We start from the raw sequence: 22,838 nt of genomic DNA on the forward strand, positions 1-22,838 counted from the left end.
CAGAACGGTCTTTTAACCAATGACCGCCAAGATGAGACTCTAACAAACACGATGGTGGTGGCTGTTTTGCACTACGACCCCCCACAAGTGTCACATGACTCGTCTCGGTAACACTATTAAACCTTCATCTGATGGTAACCCATATAAATGAATGGTAGTATGGACATATATATATAGATATTAAACCTTCATCTGATGGTAACCCATATAAATGAATGGTTATATATAGATATTAAACCTTCATCTGATGGTAACCCATATAAATTAATGGTTATATATAGATATTAAACCTTCATCTGATGTTAACCCATATAAATGAATGGTTATATATAGATATTAAACCTTCATCTGATGGTAACCCATATAAATGAATGGTTATATATAGATATATATAGATATTAAACCTTCATCTGATGGTAACCCATATAAATGAATGGTTATATATAGATATATATAGATATTAAACCTTCATCTGATGGTAACCCATATAAATGAATGGTTATATATAGATATATATATATAGATATTAAACCTTCATCTGATGGTAACCCATATAAATGAATGGTAGTATGGAGATATATATAGATATTAAACCTTCATCTGATGGTAACCCATATAAATGAATGGTAGTATGGAGATGTATATAGATATTAAACCTTCATCTGATGGTAACCCATATAAATGAATGGTTATATATAGATATATATAGATATTAAACCTTCATCTGATGGTAACCCATATAAATGAATGGTTATATATAGATATATATAGATATTAAACCTTCATCTGATGGTAACCCATATAAATGAATGGTAGTATGGAGATGTATATAGATATTAACCCATATAAATGAATGGTAGTGTGGAGATGTACATATAAATGAATGGTAGTGTGGAGATGTACATATAAATGAATGGTAGTGTGAAGGTAGTTTTGTGCCAACACAATTTTGTGTCTTTATTGCCATGTGTGAAAGTGTTATTTGATGTGTTTCTATGGGCGTGTAAGTCGTAAATGCCAATTTCAATATTGGATCTAATATTTGTTTTGTACACCTAAAGGGGTCTCTAAATCAAAGGGGTAAATGATTCCTCCCACAACGGCTTAGACTTTTAGAGGTTAAAGATGCAGGAAAGTCTATCATGCTTCACCAGCTCCCACAGTTAAACACGAGGACCTAGTTCAAAATCAAATCAAATGTATTTATAAAGCCCTCAGTACATCAGCTGATATCTCAAAGGGCTGTACAGAAATCCAGCCTAAAACCCCAAACAGCAAGCAATGCAGGTGTAGAAGCACGGTGTAAAGTGAAAACTAAGTGGCTCGGGGAACAAAACATTGATATTTTGGGTCCATGGCCAGGAAACAACCCTTAATCCCATTGAGAACTTGTGGTCAATCCTCAAGAGGCGGGTAGACAAACCAAAACCCACAAATTCTGACAAACTCCAAGCATTGATTATGCAAGAATGAGCTGCCATCAGTCAGGATGTGGCCCAGAAGTTAATTGACAGCATGCCAGGGCGGATTGCAGAGGTCTTGAAAAAGAAGGGTCAACACTGCAAATATTGAGTTGGAGAGGGAAGTTATTTCTCTAGGAAAACAAACTGCTGCAGCACAAGTTCTCCTAACTTGAAATGACAGTGTCGTGTTCTGTTGTGGTTATGAGGAAGTGAAGGGGTTTTAGGTCAAGATGTACTTCACTCTGAGTCTCTTGTCTACCAGTGTGTGTGACATTGTTGAGAGAATATGACCAGCTAGTGAATGAATGGGACCAGCTAGTGAGTGATTGTGACCAGCTAGTGAATGATTGTGACCAGCTAGTGAATGATTGTGACCAGCTACTTAGTGACTGTGACCAGCTACTTAGTGACTGTGACCAGCTACTTAGTGACTGTGACCAGCTAGCGAGGGACTGTGACCAGCTAGCGAGGGACTGTGACCAGCTAGCGAGGGACTGTGACCAGCTAGCGAGGGACTGTGACCAGCTAGTGAATGAATGTGACCAGCTACTTAGCTACTGTGACCAGCTAGTGAGTGACTGGGACCAGCTAGTGAGTGACTGGGACCAGCTAGTGAGTGACTGGGACCAGCTAGTGAGGGACTGGGACCAGCTAGTGAGGGACTGGGACCAGCTAGTGACTAAATGCGACCAGCTAGTGAGTGAATGTGACCAGCTAGTGAGTGACTGGGACCAGCTAGTGAGTGACTGGGACCAGCTAGTGAGTGACTGGGGCCAGCTAGTGAGTGACTGGGGCCAGCTAGTGAGTGACTGGGGCCAGCTAGTGAGTGACTGGGGCCAGCTAGTGAGTGACTGGGGCCAGCTAGTGAGTGACTGGGGCCAGCTAGTGAGTGACTGGGGCCAGCTAGTGAGTGACTGGGACCAGCTAGCGAATAAATGGGACCAGCTTGTGAGGGACTGGGACCAGCTCGTGAGGGACTGGGACCAACCAGTGGGTGAATGGGACCAGCCAGTGGGGAAATTGGACCAGCCAGTGGGGAAATTGGACCAGCCAGTGAGGGACTGGGACCAGCCAGTGGGGGACTGGGACCAGCCAGTGGGGGACTGGGACCAGCCAGTGGGGGACTGGGACCAGCTAGTGGGGGACTGGGACCAGCCAGTGGGGGACTGGGACCAGCCAGTGGGGGACTGGGACCAGCCAGTGGGGGACTGGGACCAGCCAGTGGGGGACTGGGACCAGCCAGTGGGGGACTGGGACCAGCCAGTGGGGGACTGGGACCAGCCAGTGGGGGACTGGGACCAGCCAGTGGGGGACTGGGACCAGCTAGTGGGGGAATGGGACCAGCCAGTGGGGGAATGGGACCAACCAGTGAGTGACTGTTGCCAGCCAGTGAGTGACTGGGACCAGCGAGTGAGGGAATGGGACCAGCGAGTGAGGGAATGTGACCAGCGAGTGGGGGACTGGGACCAGCCAGTGGGGGACTGGGACCAGCCAGTGGGGGACTGGGACCAGCTAGTGGGGGACTGGGACCCGCCAGTGGGGGAATGGGACCAGCCAGTGGGGAAATTGGACCAGCTCGTGAGGGACCAGCCAGTGGGGGACTGGGACCAGCCAGTGGGGGACTAGGACCAGCTAGTGAGGGACCAGCTAGTGAGGGACTGGGACCAGCCAGTGGGGGACTGGGGCCAGCCAGTGGGGGACTGGGACCAGCCAGTGGGGGACTGGGACCAGCCAGTGGGGGACTGGGACCAGCCAGTGGGGGACTGTGACCAGCCAGTGGGGGACTGTGACCAGCCAGTGGGGGACTGGGACCAGCCAGTGGGGGACTGGGACCAGCTAGTGAGGGACTGGGACCAGCTAGTGAGGGACTGGGACCAGCTAGTGAGTGAATATGACCAGCCAGTGAGGGACTGGGACCAGCTCGTGGATGACTGTGACCAGTGATGGCTGGTTTCCCACCCCCTGCCTGATAAACTACTCACTGCATGGCAGCTCAGTGTGCAGATTACTGAAAGGACTTGTGCTTTGTCTGCTTATAACAACAATGCATGTTTAAAGACAACAGCTCCCGTTCTGGCACTCCACAGTCATGGCTTAGTTTTATCAAGATTACAAACAGAAGGAACTCCTCTCTCCTTTCTGCCAATTCAATCTACACCAGCCAGCCAGGCAGCCAGCCAGGCAGCCAGCCAGGCACTCCCTACCAAGTTGATTGCTGGCTGGCTTCAGTATCTACCAGAAGTGTGAGCTGAGAGGATGAATCTCTTCCGGATGAGTCAGGGAGATTGATGAGGAGATTCCATTTGGCAGACAGGCACTAGGTCAGAACATGGGAGGACAGGAGAGGGCATCTCGCGGGAGAGGGGATCTCACAGGAGAGGGAGAGGGGATCTCAACAGGAGAGGGAGAGGGGATCTCAACAGGAGAGGGAGAGGGGATCTCGCGGGAGAGGGGATCTCAACAGGAGAGGGAGAGGGGATCTCAACAGGAGAGGGAGAGGGGATCTCAACAGGAGAGGGGATCTCAACAGGAGAGGGGATCTCAACAGGAGAGGGAGAGGGGATCTCAACAGGAGAGGTAGAGGGGATCTCGCGGGAGAGGGGATCTCACAGCGTCCTCGCTGGCTCTAGCTTACTGATATTATCCTTGGTTTGGGTCCTTCTACTCGTTTGCATGTTTTGCTCACCAAAGCCTTTCTCTTTCTCCTCTTTCTCATTCTGCTCGTTCATGTGCTTATTAATGCAACTGCAATTATTATTGTGAATTATTATTTGATTATGCCTCAAGTGTTGTGGAAACATGTCTGTCACAACATACAGTACATGAGCTGACTCATCCATACGTGCACAATGTTGAATGACTGACATTCCAATCAAATCTCTGAGTTTCATTAGCAGTATACTATTGATTATCGGTATACTATTGATTAGTGGTATACTATTGATTATCGGTATACTATTGATTATCGGTATACTATTGATTAGTAGTATACTATTGATTATCAGTATACTATTGATTTTCAGTATACTAATGATTATCAGTATACTATTGATTAGTGGTATACTATTGATTATCAGTATACTATTGATTATCAGTATACTATTGATTATCAGTATACTATTGATTAGTGGTATACTATTGATTATCAGTATACTATTGATTATCAGTATACTATTGATTATCAGTATACTATTGATTATCAGTATACTATTGATTAGTGGTATACTATTGATTATCAGTATACTATTGATTATCAGTATACTATTGATTATCAGTATACTATTGATTAGTGGTATACTTTTGATTAGTGGTATACTATTGATTATCAGTATACTATTGATTAGTGGTATACTATTGATTATCAGTATACTATTGATTATCAGTATACTATTGATTAGTGGTATACAATTGATTATCGGTATACTATTGATTATCGGTATACTATTGATTTTCAGTATACTATTGATTATTGGTATACTATTGATTAGTGGTATACTATTGATTATCAGTATACTATTGATTAGTGGTATACTATTGATTAGTGGTATACTATTGATTAGTGGTATACTATTGATTATCAGTATACTATTGATTAGTGGTATACTATTGATTATCAGTATACTATTGATTATCAGTATACTATTGATTAGTGGTATACTATTGATTATCAGTATACTATTGATTAGTGGTATACTATTGATTAGTGGTATACTATTGATTAGTGGTATACTATTGATTAGTGGTATACTATTGATTATCAGTATACTATTGATTAGTGGTATACTATTGATTATCAGTATACTATTGATTATCGGTATACTATTGATTAGTGGTATACTATTGATTATCAGTATACTATTGATTATCAGTATACTATTGATTATCAGTATACTATTGATTATCAGTATACTATTGATTAGTGGTATACTATTGATTAGTGGTATACTATTGATTAGTGGTATACTAATGATTATCAGTATACTATTGATTAGTGGTATACTATTGATTAGTGGTATACTATTGATTATCAGTATACTATTGATTAGTGGTATACTATTGATTATCAGTATACTATTGATTAGTGGTATACTATTGATTATCAGTATACTATTGATTATGGGTATACTATTGATTATCGGTATACTATTGATTAGTGGTATACTATTGATTAGTGGTATACTGATTATGTATTATCAGTATACTATTGATTATCAGTATACTATTGATTATCAGTATACTATTGATTTGTATTATTGATTATCAGTATACTATTGATTAGTGGTATACTATTGATTATCAGTATACTATTGATTATCAGTATACTATTGATTATCAGTATACTATTGATTATCAGTATACCATTGATTAGTGGTATACTATTGATTAGTGGTATACTATTGATTAGTGGTATACTATTGATTATCAGTATACTATTGATTATCAGTATACTATTGATTATCAGTATACTATTGATTAGTGGTATACTATTGATTATCAGTATACTATTGATTATCAGTATACTATTGATTATCAGTATACTATTGATTAGTAGTATACTATTGATTAGTGGTATACTATTGATTATCAGTATGGTATACTATTGATTATACTATTGATTAGTGGTATACTATTGATTATCAGTATACTATTGATTATCAGTATACTATTGATTTAGTATACTATTGGTATACTATTGATTAGTGGTATACTATTGATTAGTGGTATACTAATGATTATCAGTATACTATTGATTAGTGGTATACTATTGATTATCAGTATTACTATTGATTATCAGTATACTATTGATTATTATACTATTGATTAGTGGTATACAGTATACTATTGATTATCAGTATACTATTGATTATGGTATACTATTGATTATCAGTATACTATTGATTAGTAGTATACTATTGATTAGTGGTATACTATTGATTATCAGTATACTATTGATTATCAGTATACTATTGATTATCAGTATACTATTGATTAGTAGTATACTATTGATTAGTGGTATACTATTGATTAGTAGTATACTATTGATTATCAGTATACTATTGATTATCAGTATACTATTGATTATCAGTATACTATTGATTAGTGGTATACTATTGATTATCAGTATACTATTGATTAGTAGTATACTATTGATTAGTGGTATACTATTGATTATCAGTATACTATTGATTATCAGTATACTATTGATTATCAGTATACTATTGATTATCGGTATACTATTGATTAGTGGTATACTATTGATTATCAGTATACTATTGATTATCAGTATACTATTGATTTTCAGTATACTAATGATTATCAGTATACTATTGATTAGTGGTATACTATTGATTATCAGTATACTATTGATTATCAGTATACTATTGATTATCAGTATACTATTGATTAGTAGTATACTATTGATTAGTGGTATACTATTGATTAGTAGTATACTATTGATTATCAGTATACTATTGATTATCAGTATACTATTGATTAGTAGTATACTATTGATTAGTGGTGTACTATTGATTATCAGTATACTATTGATTATCAGTATACTATTGATTATCAGTATACTATTGATTAGTAGTATACTATTGATTAGTGGTATACTATTGATTAGTAGTATACCATTGATTATCAGTATACCATTGATTATCAGTATACCATTGATTAGTGGTGTACTATAAATTATCAGTCTATGGAAGGTGAGGAGGCTACAGCAGTGTTAACAGTAGTGTCTCTAGAGGCAGGGTCTATGGAGGCTACAGTAGTGTCTCTAGAGGCAGGGTCTATGGAGGGTGGGGAGGCTACAGTAGTGTCTCTAGAGGCAGGGTCTATGGAGGGTGGGGAGGCTACAGTAGTGATGACCTCCAGATCAGCTCCAGTGTGGATACCCCCTGTGCCCACACCACATCCCTCAACAGCCTGCTAAGGTCCTTTTAAAGGTTGAAACTAAAGTATGTTTTCTTCCCATCTGAATGGTATTTGATGGTCAGGACATTGAGGAAGGACAGGGATCAGTGTTTCCCCACAGTGTGGTCATGAGTCACGTCTCCTTCACTCTGTTTCATCTTGATCACACCAGTCTTCCTATGCTTCCACAAATGCTTCCACAGCAGGTTGAAAATGCACAAATGTATTGATGACCAATCACTGATGTCCTTGATGTCCCTTATCTCTCTTCCTCTCCTTTCTGCCCCAAGCACTCCTATCTGGACTGGGAAACCTCTCTGATTCTGCAAAATATAGCAGGGAAGCCCTCTCACTTGCTGACCAAGGTGACTCCTCCTTCACTCCTCCACGTCCTCCTGCATGCTGTCAGGTTCTCTGCTCCTCTACCTCCTCCTCCTGCATGCTGTCAAGTTCTCTGCTCCTCTACCTCCTCCTCCTGCATGCTGTCAGGTTCTCTGCTCCTCTACCTCCTCCTGCATGCTGTCAGGTTCTCTGCTCCTCTACCTCCTCCTGCATGCTGTCAGGTTCTCTGCTCCTCTACCTCCTCCTCCTGCATGCTGTCAGGTTCTCTGCTCCTCTACCTCCTCCTCCTGCATGCTGTCAGGTTCTCTGCTCCTCTACCTCCTCCTCCTGCATGCTGTCAGGTTCTCTGCTCCTCTACATCCTCCTCCTGCATGCTGTCAGGTTCTCTGCTCCTCTACATCCTCCTCCTGCATGCTGTCAGGTTCTCTGCTCCTCTACATCCTCCTCCTGCATGCTGTCAGGTTCTACTCTGCTCCTCCTGCATGCTGTCAGGTTCTCCTCATCTGCATGCTGTCAGGTTCTCTGCTCCTCTACCTCCTCCTCCTGCATGCTGTCAGGTTCTCTGCTCCTCTAGCATGCTGTCAGGTTCTCTGCTCCTCTACCTCCTCCTCCTGCATGCTGTCAGGTTCTCTGCTCCTCTACCTCCTCCTCCTGCATGCTGTCAGGTTCCTGCATGCTGTCAGGTTCTCTGCTCCTCTACCTCCTCCTCCTGCATGCTGTCAGGTTCCTCTGCTCCTCTACCTCCTCCTCCTGCATGCTGTCAGGTTCTCTGCTCCTCTCCTCCTCCTGCATGCTGTCACTGCTCCCTCTACCTCCTCCTGCATGCTGTCAGGTTCTCTGCTCCTCTACCTCCTCATCCTGCATGCTGTCAGGTTCTCTGCTCCTCTACATCCTCCTCCTGCATGCTGTCAGGTTCTCTGCTCCTCTACATCCTCCTCCTGCATGCTGTCAGGTTCTCTGCTCCTCTACATCCTCCTCCTGCATGCTGTCAGGTTCTCTGCTCCTCTACCTCCTCCTCCTGCATGCTGTCAGGTTCTCTGCTCCTCTACCACCTCCTCCTGCATGCTGTCAGGTTCTCTGCTCCTCTACCTCCTGCTGCATGCTGTCAGGTTCTCTGCTCCTCTACCTCCTCATCCTGCATGCTGTCAGGTTCTCTGCTCCTCTACATCCTCCTCCTGCATGCTGTCAGGTTCTCTGCTCCTCTACATCATCCTCCTGCATGCTGTCAGGTTCTCTGCTCCTCTACATCCTCCTCCTGCATGCTGTCAGGTTCTCTGCTCCTCTACCTCCTCCTCCTGCATGCTGTCAGGTTCTCTGCTCCTCTACATCCTCCTCCTGCATGCTGTCAGGTTCTCTGCTCCTCACCTCCTCCTCTTGCATGCTGTCAGGTTCTCTGTGATTTGCTTTTCCATCTCACTCCCTCCCCCTGCTCGGCCTACTTCCTACCCCCTCATCTCTCTCTCTCTCTCTCTCTCTCCCGCTGCACTCTCTCTCCCTACTCCTCACTCCCTCCCGCTGCTCGGCCTACTTCCTACCCCCCTCATCTCTCTCTCTACTCCTTCCCCTGCTGGCTACCTCTGCAGTCTCTGTACCGTTCTCCCATTCCACAGGGATGAGACTAAGGTCAACTGTAGTTCCATGTACTGAATGGGGAGTGTTTACGACTGTACTGTGGTTTAACAGTATCATTAGAATGGATTGTACCTGGACTGGGCCAGCCACCCACACCATGTCAACATGTCCTGTCCATGTCCTGGACTGGGCCAGCCACCCACACATGTCCTGTCCTGTCATGTCAGCCACCCACACCATGTCCTGTCTGGACTGAGCCAGCACCCACACCATGTCAACATGTCCTGTCCTGTCTGGACTGAGCCAGCCACCCACACCATGTCAGCATGTCCTGTCCTGTCTGGACTGGGCCAGCCACCCACACCATGTCAACATGTCCTGTCTGGACTGGGCCAGACACCCACACCATGTCAACATGTCCTGTCTGGACTGGGCCAGCTACCCACACCATGTCAGCATGGACTGGGCCAGACACCCACACCATGTCCATGTCCTGTCTGGACTGGGCCAGACACCCACACCATGTCAACATGTCCTGTCCTGTCTGGACTGGGCCAGCCACCCACACCATGTCAACATGTCCTGTCCTGTCTGGACTGGGCCAGCCACCCACACCATGTCCATGTCCTGTCTGGACTGGGCCAGCCACCCACACCATGTCAACATGTCCTGTCCTGTCTGGACTGGGCCAGCCACCCACACCATGTCAGCATGTCCTGTCCTGTCTGGACTGAGCCAGCTACCCACACCATGTCCTGTCCTGTCTGGACTGGGCCAGCCACCCACACCATGTCAACATGTCCTGTCCTGTCTGGACTGGGCCAGCCACCCACACCATGTCAACATGTCCTGTCCTGTCTGGACTGGGCCAGCCACCCACACCATGTCAACATGTCCTGTCCTGTCTGGACTGGGCCAGCCACCCACACCATGTCAACATGTCCTGTCCTGTCTGGACTGGGCCAGACACCCACACCATGTCAACATGTCCTGTCTGGACTGGGCCAGCTACCCACACCATGTCAACATGTCCTGTCCTGTCTGGACTGGGCCAGACACCCACACCATGTCAACATGTCCTGTCTGGACTGGGCCAGTACCCACACCTGACATGTCCTGTCCTGTCTGGACTGGGCCAGCCACCCACACCATGTCAACATGTCCTGTCCTGTCTGGACTGGGCCAGCCACCCACACCATGTCAGCATGTCCTGTCCTGTCTGGACTGGGCCAGCCACCCACACCATGTCAACATGTCCTGTCTGGACTGGGCCAGCCACCCACACCATGTCAACATGTCCTGTCCTGTCTGGACTGGGCCAGCCACCCACACCATGTCAACATGTCCTGTCTGGACTGGGCCAGACACCCACACCATGTCAACATGTCCTGTCCTGTCTGGACTGGGCCAGCCACCCACACCATGTCAACATGTCCTGTCCTGTCTGGACTGGGCCAGCCACCCACACCATGTCAACATGTCCTGTCCTGTCTGGACTGGGCCAGCCACCCACACCATGTCAACATGTCCTGTCCTGTCTGGACTGGGCCAGCCACCCACACCATGTCAACATGTCCTGTCCTGTCTGGACTGGGCCAGCCACCCACACCATGTCAACATGTCCTGTCTGGACTGGGCCAGCCACCCACACCATGTCAACATGTCCTGTCCTGTCTGGACTGGGCCAGCCACCCACACCATGTCAACATGTCCTGTCCTGTCTGGACTGGGCCAGCCACCCACACCATGTCAACACCTGTCTGGACTGGGCCAGACACCCACACCATGTCAACATGTCCTGTCCTGTCTGGACTGGGCCAGCCACCCACACCATGTCAACATGTCCTGTCTGGACTGGGCCAGCCACCCACACCATGTCAACATGTCCTGTCCTGTCTGGACTGGGCCAGCACCCACACCATGTCAACATGTCCTGTCTGGACTGGGCCAGCCACCCACACCATGTCATGTCCTGTCCTGTCTGGACTATGTCCTGTCCTGTCTGGACTGGGCCAGCCACCCACACCATGTCAACATGTCCTGTCCTGTCTGGACTGGGCCAGCCCCCACACCATGTCAACATGTCCTGTCTGGACTGGGCCAGCCACCCACACCATGTCAACATGTCCTGTCCTGTCTGGACTGGGCCAGCCACCCACACCATGTCAACATGTCCTGTCCTGTCTGGACTGGGCCAGCCACCCACACCATGTCAACATGTCCTGTCCTGTCTGGACTGGGCCAGCCACCCACACCAGGACAACATGTCCTGTCCTGTCTGGACTGGGCCAGCCACCCACACCATATCAACATGTCCTGTCTGGACTGGGCCAGCCACCCACACCATGTCAACATGTCCTGTCCTGTCTGGACTGGGCCAGCCACCCACACCATGTCAACATGTCCTGTCCTGTCTGGACTGGGCCAGCCACCCACACCATGTCCTGTCCTGTCTGGACTGGGCCAGCCACCCACACCATGTCAACATGTCCTGTCCTGTCTGGACTGGGCCAGCCACACCAGCGGAGGCTTGAACATTTGAGGAGGATGGGAGACCCATGGTATAGGCGTGGACCGCACGGAGACGACAGACTGTTTCAGAAATCATCAGACTGATTAGTTTCACTTAAAGCATTTAGTAGACATATACAGTACAATATAATGGGGAATGGGAATGAGAGGCTACTTGCAGTGTTGGGAAGGGATCACATTGGTGATGAGAGTATGAGGCATGAGCTGAGGTGTTCAGAGGCTTCAATACAGGACTGGGGTTGAGGGGTTGAAGCTTCAATACAGGACAGGGGTTGAGGGGTTGAGGCTTCAATACAGGACAGGGGTTGAGGCTTCAATACAGGACTGGGGTTGAGGCTTCAATACAGGACTGGGGTTGAGGCTTCAATACAGGACAGGGGTTGAGGCTTCAATACAGGACAGGGGTTGAGGGGTTGAGGCTTCAATACAGGACAGGGGTTGAGGGGTTGAGGCTTCAATACAGGACAGGGGGCTTCAATACAGGACTGGGGTTGAGGCTTCAATACAGGACTGGGGTTGAGGGTTGAGGCTTCAATACAGGACTGGGGTTGAGGCTTCAATACAGGACAGGGGTTGAGGGGTTGAAGCTTCAATACAGGACTGGGGTTGAGGCTTCAATACAGGACAGGGGTTGAGGCTTCAATACAGGACAGGGGTTGAAGCTTCAATACAGGACAGGGGTTGAGGCCTCAATACAGGACAGGGGTTGAAGCTTCAATACAGGACAGGGGTTGAAGCTTCAATACAGGACAGGGGTTGAGGCTTCAATACAGGACAGGGGTTGAGGGGTTGAGGTTTCAATACAGGACAGGGGTTGAGGTGTTGAGGCTTCAATACAGGACAGGGGTTGAGGTGTTGAGGCTTCAATACAGGACAGGGGTTGAGGGGTTGAGGCTTCAATACAGGACAGGGGTTGAAGCTTCAATACAGGACAGGGGTTGAGGCTTCAATACAGGACAGGGGTTGAGGCTTCAATACAGGACAGGGGTTGAGGCTTCAATACAGGACAGGGGTTGAGGCTTCAATACAGGACAGGGGTTGAGGTGTTGAGGCTTCAATACAGGACAGGGGTTGAGGGGTTGAGGCTTCAATACAGGACAGGGGTTGAGGGGTTGAGGCTTCAATACAGGACAGGGGTTGAGGGGTTGAGGCTTCAATACAGGACAGGGGTTGAGGTGTTGAGGCTTCAATACAGGACAGGGGTTGAGGGGTTGAGGCTTCAATACAGGACAGGGGTTGGGGTTGAGGCTTCAATACAGGACAGGGGTTGAGGCTTCAATACAGGACTGGGGTTGAGGCTTCAATACAGGACAGGGGTTGAGGGGTTGGCTTCAATACAGGATAGGGGTTTAGGGTGTTGAGGCTTCAATACAGGACAGGGGTTGAGGGTTGAGGCTTCAATACAGGACAGGGGTTGAGGTTACAGGACAGGGGTTGAGGCTTCAATACAGGACAGGGGTTGAGGCTTCAATACAGGACAGGGGTTGAGGGTTGAGGCTTCAATACAGGACAGGGGTTGAGGGGTTGAGGCTTCAATACAGGACAGGGGTTGAGGGGTTGAGGCTTCAATACAGGACTGGGGTTGAGGCGTCAATACAGGACAGGGGGGGTTGAGGCTTCAATACAGGACAGGGGTTGAGGGTTGAGGCTTCAATACAGGACAGGGGTTGAGGCTTCAATACAGGACAGGACAGGGGTTAGGTGTTGAGGCTTCAATACAGGACAGGGGTTGAGGGTTGAGGCTTCAATACAGGACAGGGGTTGAGGCTTCAATACAGGACAGGGGTTGAGGTGTTGAGGCTTCAATACAGGACAGGCTCATCATGGATGGATGGTGTTGGAGAAGAACTCTTCCACTCATGGCAGGATAGGATTTGACCAGGAAGACAAAAACAACACCAGACACTACACAGTCATAGACAAAAGAGAAATGCGAATGAGTTAGTCCAAACAAGGAGGAAAACAATGATGTGTAATAACGTGATTGTGTTCGTGAGTGACGACATACACTGAGAGAAAATTGACAGGTCTACTTACAGTGCTTGGAGAGGAAACGTTCAATGTGCCAGTGTATGACCGGGCTTGTCAGGGGAGAGTTGAAGTACCAGTGTTTTGCTAGCATAGACTGGAGTATGTTTCTGGATTCATCTGATGGCGAGGAGTACACCACCTCAGTCACTGGCTTCATCAGTAAGTGCATCGACGACGTCGTCCCCACAGTGACTGTACGTACATATCCTAACCAGAAGCCATGGATCACAGGCCACATCCGCACCGAGCTGAAGCCTAGAGCTGCCGCTTTCAAGGAGTGGGACACTAATCCGGACTTTAATTAGAAATCCCACTACGCCATCTGACAAATCATCAAACAGGCAAAGCCTCAATACAGGACTCGGATTGAATCCTACTTCACTGGCTCTGACACCCGTCGGATGTGGCGGGGTTTGCAAACTCTTACGGACTACAAAGGAAAACCCAGCCGTGAGCTGCCCAGTGACACGAGCCTACCAGACGGGCTAAATGCCTTCTTTGCTCACTTTGAGGCAAGCAACGCTGAATCATACATGAGTGCACCAGTTGTTCCGGACAACTGTGTGATCACGGTCTCTGTTGCCAATGTCAGCAAGACTTTTAAACAGGTCAACATTCACAATGCCGCTGGGCCAGACGGATTACCAGGACATGTACTCAGAACATTGCGTGCACCTACTGGCAAGTTTCTTCACTGACATTTTCAACCTCTCCTTGACCGAGTCTGTAATACCTACATGATTCAAGCAGACCACCATAGTGCCTGTGCCCAAAAATGCCAAGGTAACCTGCCTAAATGACTACCGGCCTGTAGCACTCACGTCGATAACCATGAAGTGCTTTGAAAGGCTGGTAATGGCTCACATCAACACCATCATCCCAGAAGACCCTAGACCCACTCCAATTTGCATACCGCCCCAACAGATCCACAGATGATGCAATCTCTATTGCACTCCACACTGCCCTTTCCCACCTTGTAAACATTTCTAAAAACATCATTCTACTTTGACATTATGGGGTATTGTGTGTAGGCCAGTGACACAATCTAAATTTAATCCTTTTTAAATTCCGGCTGTAACATAAGAAGGGAGGGAGATCATTATCACAACAGAAAGAGAGGGAGGGATCACCGTCTGTGTGGTGTTGGCACAGCCAGCCCGTCCTCCCTCTCAACCTCCCTCGCTCTCTGCCAGGGATGTATCCTAGTGATAGGATCCTCTCCATTCCTGTTCTCAGTTTCTATCGTGACTCTCTCTAGCTGGTGTCTGGTCTGAGCAGCAACCACTGGAGGAGGGATAGAGTTGTTTGTTTTGAACAGAATCATTTAATATAGTCTAGTTTACTACTAGTCTCGTACGTATCTCTGTGATTGGAAGCTCCTCGCCGGGCAGGGATGGTAATGGACTAACTGGATTGGTTTACTAACTACAGGAGATACAACAACAAAAAGGTTATTTTACTATGAGATACTCTGACTGTTCCTGTTTTGAGGAAGTGCTTTGGAGCTGAGAGGAATAACTGCTTTATATGGAAGAGAGAACAGCTTCTCTACTGCGGAGAATTGGTTCAAAATGTAGCTTAATCCGATTACTAATCTGGGAGAATATGAAACACTGCGGGACGTTTTTAACAGTAGTCATCTCTGAACGACAAGACACTGTTTTGACGACAATGAAACAGATTTTATACCGAAGACGCAGTTCAATTCCATACCTTCCATTTTAAACTGGGAATATATATGTTTTGTTCCATAAAGGAACACAGATACGTTGCCTGGTGTAGATAGAGATCGTCACAATGGCATCTTGTTGGAGAAGCCAGGTAAGTGAGCGAGCGGAGATGGCGTGAGGAAGGTGGAGGTTCCCACCTGAGGGGAGGGGGAGATGGATAGAAGGGGGGGGGGGGCTGTGTGTGTGTGTGAGTACATATCTGTAAAGTATTTGTATTGTGTGTGTGTGTAGGAGGAGCAGGTTGCCAAGAAGAAGGCAGAGAAGATCCGTGTGGCTTTGGAGAAGATCAAGGAGGCCCAGGTTAAAAAGGTGACACTACCTGACTGACTCATGCTACTAGATAGCTGCTACTCCTACTAAATAGACAGGTTGAAAAGGTGAGTTTACCTGACTGACTCATGCTACTAGATAGCTGCTACTCCTACTAAATAGACAGGTTGAAAAGGTGAGTTTACCTGACTGACTCATGCTACCAGGTAGCTGCTACTCCTACTAAATAGACAGATTGAACAGGTGAGTTTACCTGACTGACTCATGCTACCAGGTAGCTGCTACTCCTACTCCTACTAAATAGACAGATTGAACAGGTGAGTTTACCTGACTGACTCATGCTACCAGGTAGCTGCTACTCCTACTCCTACTAAATAGACAGGTTGAAAAGGTGACACTACCTGACTGACTCATGCTACCAGGTAGCTGCTACTCCTACTAAATAGACAGATTGAACAGGTGAGTTTACCCAACTGACTCCTGCTACTGTTTTTAAATAGACAGGTTGAACAGGTTGAGTTTACCTACCAGGACTGACTACCTACTAGACAGATCCAGCAGGAGAGATTGACCCTCTGTCACCTGTGATGCACTTTGAATCGTGAAGCGTACTTAGATTGTGTTAAAAGTGATGGCAACAGCTTTACCCAGGGGAATGGATAGACCTTGTTTGCACATAAGATGGCTTCACTGGTCTGTACAGAGGATTAGTGATGAATGTAACAGAGTGTTATCCCTCCCTCACTCTCTCCCTCACTCTCTCTCTCGCTCTCCCTCACTCTCACTCTCTCTCGCTCTCCCTCACTCTCTCCCTCTCCTCACTCACTCTCGCTCTGCCTCCCTCTCTCTCGCTGAACTCCCTCATGCTACCTCGCTACTCTCCCTCACTGACTGACTCATCTACCTCAGCTCTCTCTACTAAATAGACAGGTTGAACTTTACCTGACGCTCTCCCTCACTGCTCGCTACTCCCTCTAAATAGACTCACTCGCTGACTCCCTACCCTCTACTCCTACTCCTCACTGAACTCGCCTCCCCTCACTCGCTCGACAGATTCCCCTCACTCTACTGTTTTTAAATAGACAGGTTGAACTCCCTCACTCTCTACTAGACAGATCCCTCACTCGCACCTCCCTCACTCTCGCTCTCCCCCTCACTCACTCGCTCTCCCTCACTCAGCTCTCTCCTCACAGAGTGTTATCGCCTCCCTCACTCTCTCCCTCACTCTCTCTCTCTCCCTCACTCTCTCTCTCTCTCCCTCCTCACTCTCTCTCTCTCTCCCTCACTCTCTCTCTCTCCCTCTCTCTCCCTCACTCTCTCTCTCTCTCCCTCACTCTCTCTCTCCTCACCCTCTCTCTCTCCCTCACTCTCTCTCCCTCACTCTCTCTCTCTCCCTCACTCTCTCCCTCTCCCTCACTCTCTCTCTCTCCCCTCCTCTCCCTCCTCCCTCTCCTCCTCACTCCCTCCTCCCTCTCTCCCTCTCTCTCACTCTCTCCCTCTCCCTCCCTCCCTCCTTCACTCTCTCCCTCCTCACTCTCTCCCTCCCTCCCTCCCTCCCTCCTCCCTCACTCTCTCCCTCCCTCACTCTCTCCTCCCCCCTCACTCTCTCCTCCCTCACTCTCTCCCTCCCTCACTCTCTCCCTCCCTCTCTCTCACTCTCTCCCTCCTCACTCTCCCTCCCTCTCTCACTCTCTCCCTCCCTCACTCTCTCCCCTCCCTCACTCTCTCCTCTCTCTCACTCTCTTCTCCCTCCCTCACTCTTTCCTCTCTCACTCTCTCCCTCTCTCCCTCACTCTCTCCCTCCCTCACTCTCTCTCTCCCTCCCTCCCTCACTCTCTCCCTCCCTCACTCTCTCTCTCTCCCCTCCCTCTCTCTCCCTCACTCTCTCTCTCCTCTCCCTCACTCTCTCTCTCTCTCCCTCCCTCTCCATCCCTCACTCTCTCTCTCCCTCCCTCACTCTCTCCCTCTCTCACTCTCTCTCTCCTCCCTCACTCTTTCCCTCTCTCCCCTCACTCTTTCTCTCACTCCCTCCCTCACTCTCTCCTCCCTCACTCTCTCTCCTCCCTCCCTCTCTCTCCCTCCCTCTCTCTCCCTCACTCTCTCACTCCCTCACTCTCTCTCCCTCACTCTCTCTCCCTCACTCTCTCACTCACTCCTCCTCTCTCACTCTCTCCTCTCTCACTCTCTCTCTCCCTCCCTCACTCTCTCTCCCTCCCTCACTCACTCTCTCCTCACTCTTTCTTCTCTCTCACTCACTCTCTCCCTCACTCTTTCTCTCTCTCCCTCCCCTCACTCTCTCCCTCACCTCACTCTCTCTCCCTCCCTCACTCTCTCCTCTCTCCTCCTCACTCTCTCTCTCCCTCACTCTCTCTCTCCCTCACTCTCTCTCTCCCTCACTCTTTCTCCCTCACTCTCCCTCCCCTCTCTCCCTCCCTCACTCTCACTCTCACCCCTCACTCTCTCCCTCCCCTCCCTCACTCTCTCCTCACACTCTCTCTCTCCCTCACTCTCTCCCTCCCTCCCTCTCTCTCTCCCTCCCTCACTCTCTCACTCTCTCCCTCCCTCACTCTCTCTCTCTCCTCTCTCCCTCACACTCTCTCCCTCCCTCACTCTCTCCCTCTCTCACTCACTCTCTCCCTCACTCTTTCTCTCCTCACTCTTTCTCTCCCTCACTCTCTCCCTCTCCCCTCACTCTCTCCTCCCTCACTCTCTCCCTCCCTCACTCTCTCTCCTCCCTCACTCTATCTCTCCCTCACTCTCTCCCTCCCTCACTCTATCTCTCCCTCACTCTCTCTCCTCACTCTCTCTCCTCCCTCACTCTCTCTCCCTCACTCTCTCTCTCTCTCTCCCTCACTCTCTCACTCTCTCACTCTCTCCCTCTCTCACTCTCTCCCTCTCTCACTCTCTCTCTCTCCCTCCCTCACTCTCTCCCTCTCTCACTCTCTCTCTCACTCTCTCCCCTCACTCTCTCTCACTCTCTCACTCTCTCACTCTCTCCCTCACTCTCTTCTCCCTCACTCTCTCTCCCTCCCTCACTCTCTCCCTCCCTCCCTCACTCACTCACTCACTCTCTCCCTCACTCTCTCTCTCCCTCACTCTCTCTCTTGTTCCTTACTATGAGATACTCTGACTGTTCCTGTTTTGAGGAAGTGCTTTGGAGCTGAGAGGAATAACTGCTTTATATGGAAGAGAGAACAGCTTCTCTACTGCGGAGAATTGGTTCAAAATGTAGCTTAATCCGATTACTAATCTGGGAGAATATGAAACAACGGGGGACGTTGGGAGTTGCAGCGATGGGACAAGACTGTAACTACCAATTGGAGGGGGAAAAAAGGGGTAAATAAAGTATGTGATCCAGTGTGTGACCCGTATGTGATGTAAAGTTAGCCTGCTGTCTGTGTGTGGTCCCTTCTAGCTGGTGATCAGCTTTTATTGAACCATTCTACTGTACATAAGTAGTCTGATGTGAAGACTCCCTCTCTCTGTGTCCCTTGTCCTCTAGCTGGTGATCAGACTCTGTATATGTTCTGTCATTCCATAATATCCATCTAAGCATGTGTCTCCTTCCCTCTAGCTGGTGATCAGAGTGCACCTGTCAGATGAGAGCTCTAAAACCATGATGGTGGACGAGAGACAGACTGTCAGACAGGTTCTGGACAGCTTGTTGGACAAGTCCCACTGTGGCTACAGTCCTGACTGGTCCCTGGTCGAGACCATCAGCGAACTACAGATGGGTAAGGAGCAAACACACACACATACTGTGGACACTGCTCCGACTGCAGATGGATAAGACACTTCTCCAACTGCAGATGGATAAGACACTTCTCCGACTGCAGATGGATAAGACAGGGTAGCCTAGTGGTTAGAGCGTTGGAGTAGTAACCAGAAGGTTGCGAGTTCAAACCCCCGAGCTGACAAGGTACAAATCTGTCGTTCTGCCCCTGAACAGGCAGTTAACCCACTGTTCCTAGGCGTCATTGAAAATAAGAATTTGTTCTTAATTAACTGACTTGCCTGGTTAAATAAAATAAAAATAAAATAAAAAGACACTGCTCCGAATGCAGATGGATAAGACACTGCTCCGAATGCAGATGGATAGGACAATTCTCCGACTGCAGATGGATGAGACAATTCTCCGACTGCAGATGGATGACACACTGCTCCGGCTGCAGATGGATGAGACACTGCTCCGGCTGCAGATGGATGAGACACTGCTCCGGCTGCAGATGGATGAGACACTGCTCCGGCTGCAGATGGATGAGACACGGCTCTGGCTGCAGATGGATGAGACACTGGAGTGATGACACAAACATACAATTCTTTATATAATTTCCGAGTTGCTTTTCTGAAATACCAAAGGGATTACTAGCCATCGTCATGTGGTCTGCTCTGAGCAGCAGAGGGGGATGGGCAGCCACAACAGGGATGAAAATATTCAATCGCTTAGAATATGAAAACACCCCAAGAGGGAGGGTATTAAAAGCCATTGACATTCTGCAGCAGAGCAGTCTGTCATCACAGTACAGCAGAGAGGGTTGGTGGCCGTTGAGACAGGCCGTTAGTATGTGGTCTGTCATCACAGTACAGCAGAGAGGGTTGGTGGCCGTTGAGACAGGCCGTTAGTATGTGGTCTGTCATCACAGTACAGCAGAGAGGGTTGGTGGCCGTTGAGACAGGCCGTTAGTATGTGGTCTGTCATCACAGTACAGCGGAGAGGGTTGGTGGCCGTTGAGACAGGCCGTTAGTATGTGGTCTGTCATCACAGTACAGCGGAGAGGGTTGGTGTGTTCACATGTTCAATTGGTCGGATTACCAGAATATAGTTAATTTCCCCCCACCTTCTGATGTTCCCAGAATCTCTATGTTAACCAAGGGATTTTCAAATGTAACATCAGTAGGGTAGAGAGAGGAAAGAGTGAGGAAGAGGTATTTATGACTGTCATAAACCTATCCCCCCAGGCCAACGTCATGACACTATGTAGGTTCACAGCTCTGCCTCAGTCTGAGGCAGAGCTGTGTCCACCCACATAGACTATGTAGGTTCACAGCTCTGTTCCAGCATCTAGTGGAAAGCCTTCCCAGAAGAGTGGAGACTTATAGCAGCAATGTTCCAACATCTAGTGGAAAGCCTTCCCAGAAGAGTGGAGACTGTTATAGCAGCAATGTTCCAACATCTAGTGGAAAGCCTTCCCAGAAGAGTGGAGACTGTTATAGCAGCAATGTTCCAACATCTAGTGGAAAGCCTTCCCAGAAGAGTGTAGGCTGTTATAGCAGCAATGTTCCTACATCTAGTGGAAAGCCTTCCCAGAAGAGTGGAGGCTGTTATAGCAGCAATGTTCCAACATCTAGTGGAAAGCCTTCCCAGAAGAGTGGAGGCTGTTATAGCAGCAATGTTCCTACATCTAGTGGAAAGCCTTCCCAGAAGAGTGGAGGCTGTTATAGCAGCAATGTTCCAACATCTAGTGGAAAGCCTTCCCAGAAGAGTGGAGGCTGTTATAGCAGCAATGTTCCAACATCTAGTGGAAAGCCTTCCCAGAAGAGTGGATATTGTTATAGCAGCAATGTTCCAACATCTAGCGGAAAGCCTTCCCAGAAGAGTGGAGGCTGTTATAGCAGCAATGTTCCTACATCTAGTGGAAAGCCTTCCCAGAAGAGTGGAGGCTGTTATAGCAGCAAAGGTGGACTCCATATTAATGCCCGTGGTTTTGGAATGAGATGTTTGGACGAGCAGCTGTCCACGGTTTTTGGTCATGTAGTGTGTGTACAGTACGGCGTTAAGGTCGGCCGTTGATCAGGAAGAGACTCTCAGCCCTAGTCTTCAGCCCTGAGTGATGTCTGTCGGTCTGTACACTGTGAGTGATGTCTGTCGGTCTGTACACTGTGAGTGATGCCTGTCGGTCTGTACACTGTGAGTGATGCCTGTCGGTCTGTACACTGTGAGTGATGCCTGTCGGTCTGTACACTGTGAGTGATGCCTGTCGGTCTGTACACTGTGAGTGATGCCTGTCGGTCTGTACACTGTGAGTGATGCCTGTCGGTCTGTACACTGTGAGTGATGCCTGTCGGTCTGTACACTGTGAGTGATGCCTGTCGGTCTGTACACTGTGAGTGATGCCTGTCGGTCTGTACACTGTGAGTGATGCCTGTCGGTCTGTACACTGTGAGTGATGTCTGTCGGTCTGTACACTGTCCTTTTACTGACTTTGAGAGAGTTGACCGATCAACATGACTCAAGACTGCTGGGAAGAGTATGGCTGGGAAGAGTATGGCTGGGAAGAGTATGGCTGGGAAGAGTATGACTGGGAAGAGTATGACTGGGAAGAGTATGGCTGGGAAGAGTATGGCTGGGAAGAGTATGACTGGGAAGAGTATGACTGGGAAGAGTATGACTGGGAAGAGTATGGCTGGGAAGAGTATGACTGGGAAGAGTATGGCTGGGAAGAGTATGGCTGGGAAGAGTATGACTGGGAAGAGTATGGCTGGGAAGAGTATGGCTGGGAAGAGTATGACTGGGAAGAGTATGACTGGGAAGAGTATGGCTGGGAAGAGTATGGCTGGGAAGAGTATGGCTGGGAAGAGTATGGCTGGGAAGAGTATGGCTGGGAAGAGTATGACTGGGAAGAGTATGACTGGGAAGAGTATGACTGGGAAGAGTATGACTGGGAAGAGTATGACTGGGAAGAGTATGACTGGGAAGAGTATGACTGGGAAGAGTATGACTGGGAAGAGTATGACTGGGAAGAGTATGACTGGGAAGAGTATGGCTGGGAAGAGTATGGCTGGGAAGAGTATGGCTGGGAGTATGGCTGGGAGTATGGCTGGGAGTATGGCTGGGAGTATGACTGGGAGTATGGCTGGGAGTATGACTGGGAGTATGGCTGGGAGTATGGCTGGGAGTATGACTGGGAGTATGACTGGGAGTATGGCTGGGAGTATGGCTGGGAGTATGGCTGGGAGTATGGTTGGACATCTGAACCAATGC

At 48.1% G+C, this 22,838-nt stretch overlaps 1 pseudogene; it reads left to right on the plus strand.

The window, feature by feature from the left end:
* LOC135518892 (ras-associated and pleckstrin homology domains-containing protein 1-like) overlaps positions 1-22,838 on the plus strand; it is a 132,889-nt pseudogene that overhangs the window by 66,568 nt on the left and 43,483 nt on the right.

Source organism: Oncorhynchus masou, chromosome 29, assembly GCF_036934945.1.
Source record: "Oncorhynchus masou masou isolate Uvic2021 chromosome 29, UVic_Omas_1.1, whole genome shotgun sequence".
Taxonomy (NCBI): Eukaryota; Metazoa; Chordata; class Actinopteri; order Salmoniformes; family Salmonidae; genus Oncorhynchus; species Oncorhynchus masou.